A 14544-nucleotide genomic window follows, 5' to 3' on the forward strand; every position below is an offset into this window, starting at 1 on the left:
GTGTGATCCTTCACTTTAACAATCTAATAGCAAAACCAGGCCATTAATCAGCTCTCTGTCCAGGAGTGGCAAAGCCATAGCAAATGAAGCGTTAAATCTCTAATCTTGAAAACCATGACAAACACTAGCTAATTGACTGGCATAAGCCATGTTGAGTCAAATATTTAGTTTTGCATTAAATCCGTATCTAACATTAGAACATTTCCTCTTGATTAAAACAGCTAAAACACGGTTTTTCTGCTCCATTTCCCACATCTAATTAATGCTCAGCATTGACTCATTTTATAATAACATTACAAATGTATCAGCAAACATGCATAAAGAGGAACCAAACTGAGCCTGCATGATTAATTCATATTTCTCCATTTGCAATGGGCGCTAATATAGTATACATAAGGCTATTTGCAGACACTTGCCTGAGCTGTAAGCAGTTAAGTCCCCTGATTGCTTAGATCAACACTGATGTAGACCTGGAGATAAGCACTAGGAAAAAACACTCTGTCGCTAATTTAATTTTTGGTTCATTAGGAGTTAAAAGGCAATCTGCTCCTTCGTTTACAGGCACAATCAGCAAAGCAATTATATCGGCTTCGTCCAATATGGTTCTCAATAACCATATTGGAAATTTTAAAATGAAAGAGAATAATATAAAGAGAAATGTGCAATCCATATCTAAAAAGGAAAGTGGATATTTTCCTATTTTGGCAGATATATTGACTGCTAAAAATTATTTGTTATCTGTCAGTCTACATAGCTCTGGGGTGGGGAATGTATGGCTTTGCAGATGATGCTGGATTGCAATTCACATCATCCCTAATTATGTTGGCTAGGACCTCATCACGCTGACCAATGACCTTATCACATTAGCCAGGCAAAGCATCCTGCTTCGCCGTGAAGTGCGGGGCAGTGGGGTGAATTTGTTGCCCCGTGTACTGCTCCCTCACAGCGACGCTTCCCCCATCACACAGGGGAAACGTCACCAAAGCCATGTGGATCCATGCTAGTTCCAGCACAACACGGGAAGCCTCCCATATTGCAGGGGAAGCGTCATATGATGCTTCCACTCTAGTTGTGGGTGGGGCCTTCACAGGAAGTCCGGTGACATCATGTGATGGGCAGCCTCCCCATCCATTGAGGGACTGGCAAGGAACCATCCGATGACACTAAAAAAGCCCCCCGTGATGAGGTCACAAGTCAAGCATCCTAGAACGCTTCCAGCCTGCTTTGAGGATGAAGACCCACGCCTGCCATCACACGATGTCGTGTGACTTCCAGCAGAAGCCCTGCCCCCAATCAGGATGGAATCATCCTTGGACACTTCCTCCAAACACTGCTGGCTCCAACAGTTTGGGTGCCTGGTTTGGGTGACACTCCCCCTGTGTGATAGGGGAAGAGTTGCTGCACCTGCTGTTTCACCATGCTTCCTGACGGAATGGCACCGGGCAAGGATGGAGACCCACGCCTGCTATCACATAACGTCGTGTGACTTCCCGCAGAAGGCCTGCCCCCAATCAGGATATAATCATCCTTGGACACTTCCTCCAAACACAGGAGCCTTCCCATGTTGTACTGGCTCCAACAGTTTAGGTGCATGGTTTGGGTGACACTCCCCCTGTGTGATAGGGGAAGAGTTGCTGCACCTGCTGTTTCACCACACTTGCTGACAAAATGGCACCAGGCGCAGGGTCCCCATGTAATAAAGTCATAATCTATTGGGATTAGCTATTGTCGCTGGTATACAAAAAATCAGGGAGCTCTGAGACCGAGACCTCTGGCTCTATCCAGGAGCAGCTCAACCCATTACGCAAAGCAAGAATTTGTAGTATAGTTGATTTTGCCCAGGGGCACTCTTGAGGCTCTCTTGGGGAAAAATAGACCTTGACATATGTGAGTTGTAGTTACTGGGATATATAGTTCACCTACAATCAAAGAGCATTCTGAACTCCACCAATGATGGAATTGAACCAAATATGGCACACAGAACTCCCACGACGAACAGAAAATATATATCAGTGAGTGGCTGGGGGGGGGGGGGGGGGGCAAAATACTGTTTGCTTACCGTTGAAAATTACCTATGGTCACCTCTGGCTCTATCACATCAGTTTGCATATGTATGCACCACATATCCTCTCTCATGGTGTACATTGTGCAATTTTACATATAATTACCTATGTTGCAGAAGCACTCAGAAATCTTATTAGTACACTAGCCGTCCCCTGCCATGCGTTGCTGTGGCCCAGTCTGTGTATATGTGTTTTGTGTGTGTATATGTGTGTATATATGTGGTTTTGTGCATGCATTGTAATGTATTTTTTATTTATTTTTTTTTGGCTGTTTAAGTCTCTTCCACTGTGTTTTTCAATGTTTTTATGAGTGATGGTCACTCGTTGGCCTGATAGGTGTTTTGTGTCCAAATTTGGTGTCAATTCATCCAGTGATTTTAATAGTTATGTTAATCCCACAAACAAAAATTACATTTTTATTTATATATATTATGAAGATACATATTGGGGCATCTTGAGATGTGTCCTGAGGCACATGGGCACTCCACACCAGTGTCCTGATGAATGAGAGGATCAATGTACAGCTGGACCACTGTGGATTGGTCCCATTGTATATCATTCCTAATGTACATCCATCATTTTGCTGGCTGTTCTAGGTAGCAACATAACAACAGCCATTTTAAATAGCCTTTTTATCTTTTTTCTAAAATAGCATTTTATTATTTTAATATTAAGTTTGAAATTTCTTTGATACTGTGAATAATTTAATTCAGACTCAATGTGAGCCACACTGAGTCCCAATTTTGGGGCAGAAAGTGGGATACAAATAAATATAATAATAATAAGAAGAAGAAGGAGGAGGAGGAGGAGGAGGAGGAGGAGGAGGAGGAGGAGGAGGAGGAGGAGGAGCGGGTGGAGGAGGAGGAGGAGGTGGGGGGTTGGAAGAGAAATGGCCCACCATGCCAGGGACTAATGAAGTCAGGACCGTATCTAAAGTCAAATCCCCATCCCTACATTTACCTCTCAGACCTTCTTTAAAACAGTGGTTCACAACCTTTTTTTAAACTAGGGACCATGTGACCAAGGACCACTTGAACAGGGGCCACTTTGACCAGGAACCACTCTCCAACATTAGTACCAAAATGTTTACACATCAGTTTTTTGGTTATCTTTAGATTCGGTTTGGTTATTTGGGGTGCTGATTCAGAAAATTGCATTGGATAGACCACATCAGCTCTAGTTTCTGATACAGAACATATGCCATCCAGTAGTTGCCATCTACTCACGCACAGAAAACCATATTTAATAATCATTTGTGGGTCGTTAGCCTCTCCCCTCCCAACATCCCCATTGCCTTGGCACTATAAGAGAGTTTTGTGAGACCAGTTGCTCTTGTTGCCGCATTGTTTTGAGACAACTACATAGTAATGGTGAGGCCATGGATCATATTTTCGTTCTTGCAGACCACTGGCAATCTATGGACCTCAGGTTGGGAACCACTGCTTTAGAACTTCCAAGAAGGCTAAATTGTACAGGATGTATCTGACTTTAAGATGGGTTATCTTTTGGACAAGAAACAACCCAACGCCTGTTCATACTTTACCGTGGCCCATTGTCCTGTGGGGCTTCCCATTTGCTTTCCCTGGGCACATGTTAGCGATTTCGAGTAAATTGGAATGGATGACCTTTACTGCCTTACTCCCATCTTGTTTTCAAACTCATTTAATCAGGAGATTCAACTTGAAAACGGTTATCATTTAGCAGGAAAACAAACAGAAAAGCACATTTTTGCAAGCAAAACGTTAATGATTGGAAGAATTGCACCAATTTCAGCATAACAGTGTGTGATTAATCTTCTGGGTCAGGTACTTATATTTTTAACCATTAGGTTCGTTGGCCTTTGATAGTCAGAACTCTTTCTAGCCTAATAGGATATTGATTTTGCTGGATAGTGTACTTTGACTCCTTAAACAACACCCACTTTTGAGGACTGTAAACAGTGTCTGATAGTTCAGGCAGATCCGAGTGCCAGGTACAGATTTGGGACAGTGGACCCACAGCAGAGAACAAAGTGGTTTTCATGTGGGACTGGCATGATTTCACAACAGGCGTGATTGTGTTTGAAGTAGAAGCACTTCCTTTGAAAAGGAGGATGGGATCCAAACAGCTCTTAACATGAATGTTCACTCTAGAGTTATGATTTGGTTTCTGTACACGTGCAACTTAGGACCCTTCCAGAAAGGCTCTATATCCCAGGATCTGATCCCAGGTTTTCTGCTTTAAACTGGATTATATGAGTCCACACTGCCAGATAATCTGGGATAAACAGAAAACCTGGGATCAGATCCTGGGATAAATGGCCTGTCTGGAAGGGCCCTAAGGAGCAGGTATTTTGATCCTCTCCTGGTGAAAAGCCCTGAAACCAGTCAATCAACATGTGTTCAAAACTGAATATGATGCAGAGATTTCATTTGCCTCTCATTCCATGCATACATCAACATTGAGAACTAAATGTTTAATTGTCTCCTTAAAAATCTGACCTAAAGCTATGAAAGCCTTTTCTAACATGAAAGTGATTAATGCCACAATAGCATCTCTGTGCATTTTTTAGGAACCAGAAAAGCCAGCTGTTACCTTACTTACTTACTTAGGCGATCCCTTGTTGTCCGAGTAGGATTGTCTTCCAAGATTGGTGTACTGGCGTGGGTCCGTAGGTGACTATGGAGCCCTATTCTTGATCTGCATCTTCTCCCACAGTGAGGGCATTGGTTTCCAGGTGGAAGGTGGTCCCAGTCGGGGTTGTCTTCATGTGCCTTCCTCTTGGCACGTTTCTCTCTTTTGCCCTCCATTTCTGCCTCTTCAAATTCTACAGCACTGATGGTCACAGCTGACCTCCAGTTGGAGCGCTCAAGGGGCAGGGCTTCCCAGTTCTCAGTGTCTATGCCAGAGTTTTTCAGGTTGGCTTTGAGCCCATCTTTAAATCTCTTTTCCTGTCCACCAACATTGTTTTCCGTTCTTGAGTTCAAAGTAGAGCAACTGCTTTGGGAGATGGTGGTCAGGCATCCAAACAATGTGGCTGGTCCAGGAGGACCATCGTTTCAATGCTGGTGTCTTTGCTTCTTCCATTTGTCCACTTGTCTTCCCAAGAGATTTTCAGGATTTTTCATAGGCAACGCTGATGGAATCATTCTAGGAGTTGCATGTGACGTCTGTAGACAGTCCACGTTTTGCAGATCTATAGCAGGGTTGGGAGGGCAATAGCTTTATAGAAAAGCACCTTGTTATTCCGACAGATGTCCCGGTCCTCAAACACTCTCTGCTTCATTTGGAAAAATGCTGCACTCGCAGAGCTCAGGCAGTGTCATATTTCGGTGTCAATGTTGACTTTTGTGGAGAGGTGGCTTCCAAGGTAGCAGAAATGGTCAACATTTTCTAATGTTACACCATTAAGCTGTATTTCTGGTATTGGAGAGGGATTGCTGTTGCCTATATACTACTGTAATATGTTGTGTATATATACAGTTTGGAAACTAAAATTAGTTCAATGCACTTAAAGTCGCCAAACTGCCCATGTGGTTATGGTTTTTCACCCTTTATAAGCATGTCACTCAAAGTCTGTTTGGAACATCAACTGGCCTGGTGTCTAAGGGTCCTTCAACACAGCCATATAACCCAGAATATCAAGGCAGAGAATCCCACAATAGCTGCTTTGAACTGGGTTACCTGAGTCCACACTGCCATATATTCCAGTTCAAAGCAGATAATGTGGGATTTTATTCAGTTGTGTGGAAGGGGCCTAAGCTTACCACTGGATTAATAAGCCCAATTCAAAGTACTGTGTTTTACCTTTAAAGCCTGACGATTCCTGTCTATCACTATATCTTTAAATCTCATCACACTGCATGTGTTAATTGGCGTACCTAATGCCAGAATGGTTGTGTCATCAACAACAGCTTTGTCAATGGGTAGTGTTAAAAATGTCATTTTCATCGTCATTACTTTCTGTACTTAATCTTGCAAGATACCACTATTTTGATGTTCTACCCACAACAAAATATGTTGTATTTGTAGATCTATTTGTTGTTTCATTCCTTCATTCATTTACTATCCAGCTTTCTCCCAGTAGGAGGTTCAAAGTTTTAACCCAACAGTGTTGGGTTAAAACAAGAATGACCACGCCAAATGCTTTGACAACACTCCATGTATCTGCTGAAATGGAGGTACATTCTATGGGCCCTTCCACACAGCCCTATATCCCAGAATACCAAAGCAGAAAATACCACATTATCTGAATGTAGACTCAGATAACCCAGTACAAAGCAGATATTGTGGGATTTTCTGCCTTGATATTCTGGGCTATAGGGCTGGGTGGAAGGGCCCTAAGAGAGGTAGTACAGCTCCCCATGTGGGGATATGAGAGAAGCCTCTCACAAGGATGGTAAAACATCAAAACAGCCAGGTGTCCCCTGGGCAACATCCTTGCAGACGGCCAATTCTCTCACACCAGAAGCGACTTGCAGTTTCCCAAGTCGCTCCTGCCACGAAAAAAAAGTCCACCCACTTTGGGAGCCCTGAAGGTCTCTAGTGTTGGTAAAGGTGAGTGTCCCATACATGTAGACACATCTGTAAGGTGCTCCTCGAACTTCTGGTATGGGTGGAATAACCAGCTTCCAGGTATTGTGGTCAAACTGTGGTTATTGTCCTCTTTCTCCGGTATACTCAGGGAAATGCAAACTGCTATAGGCTCTCCTAGCTTGTATGCGATTCCTCATTAATAACTTTCTACACATTGACCACACTCTGATGTTTCTCAGCCACATGTGTCCAGGCTTTCACCAGTGAAATGTTGGTGGGTATGCAAGGAATCACCATAAGACAACTATCATTCTGAAGTTAGGGAAAATTAGGCTTCCTGCAGTAATGCTCACCAAAACATGAAGGTATCATTGGAGATCTTCAACCAACAGCCATTGGATGTGAAAGTTCTAGTAAATAATTAGGCAAATAGTTGATAACCTGCAATAGTCTTCCAGATATCTTGGATTACAGTTCTCACCATTCCTAGTCTCCATGGGTGGGAACTGGAAGATTTGGAAAGCAACGCATATTGATGACACCAGAATGAGATAGTTTATGCCCATTAGATCTCTTCCAATCTGCAAGTCCTTGAAGAAGTTGTGGAGTATAAATGTAATTCATAATACACATCAGAATCCTATACAACAGTGTTCGGGAGCTTCTTGTCAATTGATAGGGAAATGGAGCCCTGTCAATCACAGCAACTGCTTACTGGTAAGAGGGGTCCAGGGGGATTTTCATGGTTCCCGTGTAGCCCCTAAATTAGGAGCTTTGTAGAGTTTGTAAATGAATAAAAAGTAATGCCTCCACCTTCGTAACTCTTCAAAAGATGGCAGTACTGGTATGCAGCAGGTACTGACTTGTTCAGTAGACTCTCCTCTACAGTTCCATTTTAGCAGGAAGCCTTAGCATTAAACGGTTGTGTTGTTAAAGTGCAAAATATGGAACCCTGTGCAGATGGTCAGTCAATGCGACATAGTCATTGAATTCTTGCCAGCAGAAGGTGTCACCCCAAAGGAGATTCATCAGAGAATGCAAGCTGTTTATGGTGATTGTGTTGATGTGAGTACTGTGCGTCACAAGTCAGATGTTGAGGTGGGAACATCTGACTTGCATGACAAAAAAAGAGTTGTACATCCTGAGCTTCACAAGCAAAAGGTTGACAGATTGTTTCAGGATGATCATCGTAATACTCAGAGAGAAATTTCAAGCATAATCAGCACTTCACAAGAACGTGTGGGTCACATTATTGCTTTGCTTGGCTCATCTGTGTCTGTGCGCAATGAGTACCCAGGATGCTGACGCCTGAACTGAAAGTGCACAGACTTGAAGCTTCAGAGACTGGATCTCACCACTGTACAACATCATACAATCCAGATTTAGCACCGTCTGACTTCCATCTGTTCCCGATAATGAAAGAAGAACTGTGGGGACATCATTATGCTTCTGATGAAGACGTTGAGAAAACTGTGCGGAAACTTAGTGTCAACTTCTTCCGGGATGGCTTTAGAAAATTTGTTAGCAGAAATGTATCCAATTGTCTGGTGATTATGTGGAAAAGTGAATAGTGGTAGTTAAAGAGCACATTCTAAGGATTATTTCTGCATTTGATTTATTAAAATATTCCCATCCAAACCCAAGTAATGAAGGCGGAGACATTACTTTTCATTCAACCCTAGTACACAGCCATTAAGGAGGCATATCTGTTGGTTACATATTCTCAATTGCCCAACACAGTTCCGGTCATTATTAACAACTGTCCCATTGTCTCCTGTGAATGATTTGCAGATGGAAATGTAGGCTCCTGTTTGCTTAATTTTTATTCCACAGTGTAAGTCTCCTCACCTCAAGTTCAATGTCGATGAGCTTATCAAAGAGAGCTGATGTTTCTCAGTTCCTAATCCAACCTTTCAGCAAGAGATAAGAACAAAATAATGTAGTCTTAGTTGAGCTGGTCTATTGATTAAACCATTAGATGTTGGCAATTTACAATTATTTTCCTCACCTATCCAGCATGGTTACTAGCTGCATGATGAAATGGTACGGCCTTGCTTTTTCCGACCATGCTTTTGCAATACTGCAGGCTTAATCTGAAACCACGATCACCGAAAGGATTAAAATGATATGTCAATTGGACCAGGAAGAATGTAATCAACAGTCAAATAGATCTGTCAACCACCCTGTGAATTGAGACCTTATTTTTCCTTAGTTGCCTGTGGAATCTGCATTCCATTATTTGCAAATTACACCAGATTAATTGAACAAATGCTTTCAAAACCACCCTGAGTGCTACTTTAGAGCACAGAGGAAGTGGTTTCTCAGACAACGGTTGCCCACAGATAGCTTTGATACCAGGTACATGGAAGGAGTGTGATGGTAATACTGAAGTACAGAGCTGATGATTGTTTAACTGAAGGTACAGAGTTTTTTCCAAGCTTTTCTAGTCAATTTACCTGCTCTCATTAAGTCCTTAAAATTCACTGAAATACAATTTGAGCTGAAGCAGCTGTGCCGTGTTGCTTTATTTTTCTAACACATTAGGAAGGCTATCAGACTAATGGAGAATAGCAAGTGTAAACATGGGAGAACCACTTTCCTCATTAAGAGTGCAAGGTTATTTTTAACTAGTACAGTCTGACAGGGAAAAAATAGGGACCAATTGAGCTATTATATTATACTCCTTTTTAACCTAAAAGACCCCGGTGGTGCATGGGTTATACCCTTGTGCTGGCAGGACTGAAGACCAACAGGCACAGGTTCAAAGCCAGAGAGAGTGCGGATGAGCTCCCTCTGTCAGCTCCAGCTCCCTACACAGGGACATGAGAGAAGCCTCCCACAAGGATCAGGCATGTAGCCGGGGGGGGGGGGGGGCTTGAGGGGCTTCAGCCCCCCCCCCCCCCGAAATTCTCATGGTGGTTCGCGAAAAGGCCTTACTGGTGCATTATTTAAACTGTTATGTTTATTCATATCATGATCTGATCACCATACTCAATATATCCCATATGCATGGGGGTATTGGGGTAATGATACAAAAGGTTTGCTAGGCTAGACCCTCTTTCACTCAGACTCAGCCTCCCCCCCTGAAACTCAGCCCCCCTGAGACCCCCCCCCTGAACCCCCCCCCCCCCCGAAACGAAATCCTGGCTACGGGCCTGACAAGGATGGTAAAATATCAAAAACATCCGGCTGTCCTCTGGGAAACATCCTTGCAAATGGCCGATTGTCTCACACCAGAAGTGATTTGCAATTTCTCAAATTGCTCCTGATACAAAAAAAAACCCTAAAAGGCCAGGTTTGGGTTGTAGTCCCTATTAATTACCATAGCAAAAATGACAAACTACATGTGTATCAGGCAAAGTGAGATGGTTGACTTTCCACCTCCTCACAAAGGGCTAAATATTAGTTATTAGGTGATAGAAGAAGAGACCCTGGCTGAATCCAATATTAATCCTAACTAGAAGAGAACCATTGTATAAAGCTCTAAACAGTTTGGGCGCCGCCTATCTCTGCAATCGCATCTCCTTCTATGAACTGGCACGAACTCTAAGATCTTCCAGGGAGGCCCTCTTTTCACTCCCACCACCGTCACAAGTATGGTCGGTGGGGACGAGAGAGAGGGCCTTCTCAGTGGTGGCCCCCAGCCTCTGGAATGCCCTCCCCAGGGAAATTAGACAGGCCCCATCCCTCCCCTCCTTTCATAAGAGCTTGAAGACCTGGTGGTTTCAACAAGCCTTTGAGAACTACTAGTTCTGGCTCAGCCCTAGACATTGTTGACTATGGCCTTATTCTTCCTACCAATTACCCAGGTCACTTCCTCTAATAGGCCCTGGAAATGAACAGCCATAGACCCGTACCTATTATTTTTGTTGCCTGCTATAGCACTGGACTTAATTCCCGGGGCCCGTAGAATTTTTGAGCTTGCACTAATTTCGGCCCAGGCTTTTAAATTGCTTTGAACAGGCAGGATTACTTTTTAATATATATGTGTTATGGCGACAATTTTTATGCTTATATTGTTTTGTTAATCTTATGATTTATTCAGAGGGTTTTCAAGGCAAAGGGGGGTTCAAACCCTGGTCTTCAACAAGCCAATGGACAATGATGACTTCTGAACCATGTTCCTAACATGCTTATTATGAAGAAACTGCTTATGGCCTTAGGAGTCTTCACTTCTGACTAAACATGCATTGGACCTGAATCTACCATTTCCCTTAGATTTTCTTGGTAGCCTTGTAAAGGTAAAGGTTTCCACTTGACATTAAGTCTAGCCGTGTCCGACTCTGGAGGGTGATGCTCATCTCCATTTCTAAGCTGAAGAGCTGGCATTGTCAGTAGATGTCTCCAAGGTCATGTGGCTGGCATGACTGAATGGAGCGCTGTTACCTTACCGCTGGAGTGGTACATATTGATCTACTCACATCTTGCATGTTTTCGAACTGTTAGGTTGGCAGAAGCTAGGGCTAACAGCAGGAGCTCACGCCGCTCCCCGGATTCGAACTTGCAACCTTTCAGTCAGCAAATTCAGCAGCTCAGCGCTTTAATCCATTGTGCCACTGGGGGCTCCTTAATCAAGTAGATATCAAGTCGATACCTTAATGGAAATTAACAGAAAATTTGATACCTGAGGTAGGCATAACATGGAAATAATAGGTTCCTTCATCACAAAAAATGGAAACAGTTTGATATGCTTCAATAACCCTTTTGTCCAAAACTAGAAATATGCATATATGAAATGAAACATTCAAATAAGCAGTGCATGAGAAAACATGTTTTTCTTTTATAGCCCACTTGAAAGGTTCTTCTAAAATCCATCCAGGGATGTTATTTTCCTTTTATTAATCTCCACTCTTCTTAAGGTTTCGATTTTGTGGCAACACTTAAGACATTTAGGCATGGCTGGCCAGGCAGGCTTGTCCGCTTTTTCTTTTTCTTTCTGTTTTGCTAACCAAGCATGTTCAGGAAAGGATTCTACTCATAGAAACATTTTTTCCAGGCAGACAATGCTACAGTAGCATTGCCTAGAATAGAATCCAGCTGTTTCTCAGATCATGTTTTAATTATTGCAACATATATCTCAGACAAACTGCTACAACCAGACACCAAAATTTTGTTTCTTTCCAGCTCTCTTTCACCATCTTCCCATTGTTGATGCTGCTAAAAAAAAAAATCCGTAGCTAGACAGAAGATGTGGAGGAAAAGGAACTGGGTGGGTATAAAAAAACTTTTGCTAAGCAAAATATGGCATTGTGATACTTTGTCTATGTAGCTGTAAAACGGGCCAGCAGAACTTTTGATAAGCGAAAATGTTGGATAATAAGGAGGGATTAAGGAAAAGCCTATTAAACATCAAATTATATTATGATTTTACAAATTAGGCACCAAAACATCATGTTTTACAACAAATTGACAGAAAAAGCAGTTCAATGCACGGTAACATAATTACTGTATTTACGAATTTAGCACCAAAACATTACAATGTATTGAAACAGTTGTGGATCCGGGTGGGATACAGATTGCATTGGATAATGCAGAATGTTGGATGAGCGAAGGTTGGATAAGCAAGATGCTATTGTATCTGGAAGGAGCTTCCTTCTTTCATAAACTGGGGTACAATACAAGAACTTGACTCTAAATTGTCCCAACAAAGTGGTGCAACTTTGGGTTGTGAATACAGCCACTTTGTGTTTTGATACAGAGTATGTAAGCACTGATTATATTTTTGACAAGAAGTCATCTTTCTGTAATTTGGTGTCTTCCAAATGTATCAGACTATCTGGCTATGGCCATCTGTCAGGGGTACTTTGTTGTGGTTTTCCTGCATGGCAGGAGGTTGGACTAGATGGCTCATGTGGTCTCATCCAATGTTATTATTTTATTATTCTATACCAGGAATACTCAAACTAAGGCCCGAGGGCCGGATACAGCCTTCCAAGGTCATTTACCTGGCCCTCGCTCAGGGTCAACCTAAGTCTGAAATGACTTGAAAGCACACAACAACAATCCTATCTCATCAGCCAAAAGCAGGCCCACACTTCCCATTGAAATACTAATAAGTTTATTAAAACCGTTCATCATTTTAATTATTGTATTGTTTTTAAGTATTTTTTGTACTACAAATAAGATATGTGCAGTGTGAGTAAGAATTCATTCATGTTTTTTTCAAATTATAATCCGGCCCTCCAACAGTTTGAGGGACTGTGACCTGGCCCTTGGCTTAAAAAGTTTGAGGAACCCTGTTCTATATCTCCCATTATCCCCAGCTAGCACAACCAATGATTAGAAGATGTCAAGGAGGAGAGGCAGTTGCAAAATAAACAATAATCGTCGAAGGCTTTCATGGCCGGAATCACTGGGTTGTTGTAGGTTTTTTCGGGCTATATGGCCATGCTTGCCATAGATGCAGGCAAAACGTCAGGAGAAATGCCTCTAAAACATGGCCATATAGCCCGAAAAAACCTACAACAACCCACTAAACAATAATCACTGGCATCTTCTATGACAGTGCTTCTTAAACTGTGGATCCCAACCCCTAATGGCTCCTCTTAGCAAAATGTAGGGATCATAAAATATTTGACAACAGGAAAAGGTCTCTGAGTGTTGCCCATTTACACAAACCTGTTAGCAACAACTTTCTGTGTTTACAGCGGATTATGCAGCAAATGCTTCAGTTGTATTCCACATAAAGGAAAATCAACCTGCTTGTTTAGCAAGCCTTACAAATACTGATTACACTATGTAACAAAATTTGAAAAAAAATCTGTCCCTGGTTTGAAAGTATTATTTCCCGTTTCGTTGTGTGATATTGACTTTAAAAGAGGTTGTAATACTCTGGAACCTTCATTTTTGCGGCTGCTACAAACTATGTGGAATTTGTCAAGACTCAAGGAGACATTCATTGAAAAATTATAGCAAAATGTGCTGCAGGATGTCCCGTAAAAACAAAGTTTTTGCAGTTTAATAAACTTTTTCAATTTTTGTATGACAAACCCAATTAAGAAATTATATTTATAACCCAAGAACAAAAATCATGTTACATAGTTTAACTTGTATACTTATTTTATATACCTATATATCCAAAGCCATGCAAAGATTTCTTAGGTGGAAAGGGGTCACAAGTGGCAAAAAATTGCAAAGCCATGATAGTTATTAATGTGTACCACGGAGTTACACACTTGTCTAGTTTATGGCTATGTAGGGAAGTTCCCAGTCTCCACTTAGCAGGCAGTAGTCACCACAGCCAAAAGAGTCCTGTTACCCTGTTAGGTAAAGGTAAAGGTTTTCCACTGACATTAAGTCCAGTCGTGTCCGACTCTGGCCGTTGGTGCTCTTCTCCATTTCTAATCCAAAGAGCCGGTGTTGTCCATAGACACCTCCAAGGTCATGTGGCCAGCATGACTGCATCGAGCGCTGTTACCTTCCTGACGGAGCGGTACCTATTGATCTACTCACATTTGCATGTTTTTGAACTGCTAGGTTGGCAGAAGCTGGGGTTAACAGTAGGAGCTCACGCTGTTCCCTGGATTCGAACCTGCAACCTTTCAGTAAGCAAGTTTAGCAGCTCACTGTGCCACCAGGGGCTCCTGTTAACTGAGGCTTAATCTATATAATGTTACCTAATTACGATGATTGAGGGTTAAAAGACCTAAGCTTTATCTCTGGAATATAGATGGGAAATCCCTGGTGCCATCCCCACTACCTCTCTTTAGATTATCTTCAGATGGTCTCATGAGTTGAGCTAGGTTTTAATAACTACTTGTATTGGTATGTAGCTTAGATTTGTTAAAGTTTGAAGTACATAACCCCTTGGATTTGATGTGGATGTACGAGACTGGCATTTCTTATAGCTCACACCATGTGAGGCTCCTGGATGATGAACCTTGATTTCTCAATCCCATCTAATTTCAATTTATTTTGGCTTTACCCTCCTTCTTTTTCCCCAAATGAGTAGTTCAAAAACTTTGAG

This window comes from Anolis sagrei, chromosome 3 (assembly GCF_037176765.1).
Source record: "Anolis sagrei isolate rAnoSag1 chromosome 3, rAnoSag1.mat, whole genome shotgun sequence".
NCBI lineage: Eukaryota > Metazoa > Chordata > Lepidosauria > Squamata > Dactyloidae > Anolis > Anolis sagrei.